Source organism: Ictalurus furcatus, unplaced genomic scaffold, assembly GCF_023375685.1.
Source record: "Ictalurus furcatus strain D&B unplaced genomic scaffold, Billie_1.0 scf6, whole genome shotgun sequence".
Lineage (NCBI taxonomy): Eukaryota > Metazoa > Chordata > Actinopteri > Siluriformes > Ictaluridae > Ictalurus > Ictalurus furcatus.
In genome coordinates this window covers 985,099-988,684 of record NW_026521055.1, presented here as the reverse complement: position 1 = coordinate 988,684, position 3,586 = coordinate 985,099, and the positions used below count along the sequence as shown (strand labels likewise).

The following is a 3,586-nucleotide window of genomic DNA, read 5'->3' as shown; positions in this document are numbered from 1 at the left end:
ACATTGTCGCAAAGTGTCATTTCTTCAGTGTTGTCACATGAAAAGATATAATCAAATATTTACAGAAATGTGAGGGGTGTACTCACTTTTTTGTGAAATACTGTGCATCTTTTTATTTACTTTAATTTTTATTCATAGTGTGTATATATATATATATATATATATATATATATATATATATATATATATATATATATATATTAGTGTATATATGTTTATTTCATTAGAAAAAGTGCAGTACATTTTCATGGTACGGTCAGTACTGTTTATTTTTGTAATAAAGTGAACTTAATTTTTCCACTGAGTGTTATATTTTCATTCAGTAGTAATCGGTTATTAGTAGGTGCTACCCGACTTGGTTATCGGCGTCTGTAAGATCCACTATCGGTCAGCCTTTAAAATAGATTAATGTGTATGACATGTTCTTCTTTAATTAATAAAGAAATGCACTTGTTGACAACTTGCTGTGGTATAAGGGGAATAAAACACTTCAGAATGTGCAGTTCTACCTTAGGGTGGTAACGGTCACTCCACTTCATTGGATCGTTGACTACTTTCCTATAACCGCATGTTTATTCCTTACATAAATTAAACACAAAGCATGTAGGGGTTCTACATGCATGTAATATTTGCACATTCAATAACCTATTAGAGTAATACATTGTGGTATATAAACTGAACTTTGTGTTTGATGTGTCTGTAGTGTCCAAAGCCCGTGGTGGTGGCAGTGCATGACGTGTGTGGGGGGCAGGTCTGTTGGGAGTGTTAAGTATCATCTCATACACTCAGCAAACAATATGGATAGAACTTTCCAGAGTTGTGGTGTCACTTTTCCTGCAAAGCTTTAACCATCAGAGAGTTATCTTTTACTGGGGCTTTTAGCTGCAGGAGACTGAATTACTAACAGTTTTTTTTGTGGATCTGATTTCTTCTTTCGCAGGAGTGGATCTAATCACAGCCTGTGATATTCGTCTGTGCACACAGGATGCCTGGTTTCAGGTGAAGGTATGAGGAACATTAACTTGCCATACATTGCTTGCTTACATGTTTACACCGAGATCTGTAAACAAGTTATTTTTGTCCATATGATCATATATAGAGATAGTAAGTGATGAGAAGATAAGAATGGGCTGATTGTTCTGACTTGTACAAGCCCCTATGAAAGAGTTGACCACAAGGGGGCACACTCTGAACAATTATTTACATTTGCAGTTTGTTGAAGATTAAATAAACCACAGTGAGCATCAGATGTCTGGTTTTAATACAAAGTGGACTATTTTATGATATTACCATCTTGTCATTTATCAAAGAAGAGCTACAAAACCTGAAATTTGTTCATTTTTAGACAGAAAAATTCTGCAGTGTAGCTGTTCTAGTGGGCTTTCACACTGGAAGTTTATTCCAACACAGAGCAGTTTGCATGAAAAGTTGGTAATGTGACCGTCGTAATGTGGACTGGGAAGTGCACTGCGGTACCGAACCCGAGACTACCTGTAGAAGGTGGTCCGAGTTCGGTTACACTGGAACTGTGAATGTGAATTGTCCCATGAATGTGAACGTAACTTGTATCCGGGTCCGCACTTGTTCAGGAAGTAGAGTAACCTGTGCTGAAGGCCTGTTGTGGTGATGACGTGTCATGACACGTTTTGGCCCAAATCTGCAGTAACTTTGAAAAAGTGGAAGCTCCTCTGAATATTGTGGAGTTTCTTGATTTTGTGTTAATTTCTGTGATCACAAAATGGTGAAATTCTGGACTGACACATGGAAGATATGGAATGATAACAGAAGAATGTGACTTAGGGTTGTACCGTGTATTTTTTTTTTTTTCATGTAGCTTTATTATTTAGTATAAATGAAGGTAAGTGTGTGTTCTGTTCTTCATCTCTGCAGTCGTGTGTTCCCTGATGGTCAATGATTGCTGGAGCTCTGGAAATAGCAGGTGAGATTGCAGGCCGGAGTCGCGTCGCTGTCCAGGGAACCAAAATCAACCTCCTCTACTCCTGAGACCACAGTGTGACTGAGAGCCTAGACTACATGGTAAGAATCTGCTTAAGACATGAATAGCATTTTTAGCCTCAAGGTAGACCCATGCACACACAGTATGGCCACAAACACAAAGTAGAGCGGTCGAAATCTGAGCTTTCTCCTCTGCGTCTCCAGGCTACTTGGAACATGAACATGTTGCAGACACAGGATCTTATGAAGTCAGCGCAGGCAGCCCTGGAAAAGAAGAGTCCGAAAGACGTGCCCTTCTCCAAGCTTTAAAGGAGAAGATCCAGGGATGTTGAAGCTGTGGTGGAACTGAGACTTCATCATCCACATATTTTTAGTTCTTCTTGCTAAGTCTGAGTTTCTTTTTAGTCTTTTTATTTTTAGACTGGTCAAAAGACTGATTAGTGGAAGTGAAATGATGGATGAACTTTTAATTACTTGCTTTATTATTTGCAGGTGCCTTGTACAGTAAGACAGGGTAACTAATACTCAAAAGCTTGTTTTGTGTGTTAACATGTACAGTAGATGTACATATTTTTTCTGGTGCTGTGTGACTGCAGAATGTAGTGCAGTTAACACATTAAATTTCCTTGGATGCTCACTTTTAACTCCAGGAGGTCACAGTTTGCCCAGACATCTTTTTCTAAATCCGTCAATCCGTCACCCACACGTCATTCTGGGGGACGAAGAGGAGGAAGCTGGACAGATAAATTTATTTATTTATTTATCATTGCTGTGTTTCCTCAATCGAGTGCAGAAAGAAGAGAAACAACACAACTGATTTAAAATAAAAATATAGAAAACAATCTAATGTAAGGTTCTGATCCGGTTTGCTTTCAGCAGGAAGGCTGTCCTCTTTCCTGTTGCTCTTTCTCTTCTATTAGTCCATTTGTCCAGTCTGAATCGGTTTGATTGTTTGATTCGTTTCGAGACGATTCGGAGTCAAATAATTTTCTAGTGAGAGTCGCACACTTCCAAACGAACTAGACTGAGATGAGTATTTGATTCTCACTAGAAAGTGATTTGACTCTGAATCAACTCGAAATGAATCAGTCAAACTGATTCAGACTCTATGAAAGGACTATGAGATGTGATTAAGATATATATTCCAATGTTTTGCTTTACAATTGTGTAAGTATGTCTGACTGTATTTGTCTCTGTCTCTTTCTCTCACTTTCTTTCTGTCTGTCGTCTGTGTTTCTGTCTCTCTCTCGCTTGCTGTCTGACTGTCTTTCTGTCTCTCTTCATACGCCTCTCTCTCTCTGTGTATGTGTCTCACTGTCTTTGTCTCTATCTTTGTCTCTCACTTTCTGTGTCTGTCTGTCTCTCTCTCTCTCTTTCTCTCTGTCACTCCCACCTTTATTCTGTCAGTCTGTCTCTATCTCTGTCTCTCGCTCTCTGTATCTCTATTTATCTCTATCCATATCTCTGCCCATCTCTGTCTGTCTCTCCTCTTTTTCTGCATCACCCTCTCTTTCATTTTCTGTCTCTCTCTGTCTGTGTGTGTGTGTGTGTGTGTGTGTGTGTGTGTGTGTGTGTGTGCTCACTCTGTGTGCCAGATTTCCACTGTAACTCGATCAGCAGCTCCACTGCC

At 39.2% G+C, this 3,586-nt stretch overlaps 1 long non-coding RNA gene across 1 annotated transcript; it reads left to right on the top strand.

Annotated features, from left to right (window-relative positions):
- Positions 1-219: 219 nt before the first annotated feature.
- Positions 220-3,358, top strand: LOC128604990 (uncharacterized). The gene is made up of 3 exons (XR_008385434.1): positions 220-1,005; positions 1,891-2,037; positions 2,161-3,358. It is a non-coding gene; the product is annotated as an uncharacterized LOC128604990 (long non-coding RNA).
- The last annotated feature ends 228 nt before the right edge of the window (positions 3,359-3,586 follow it).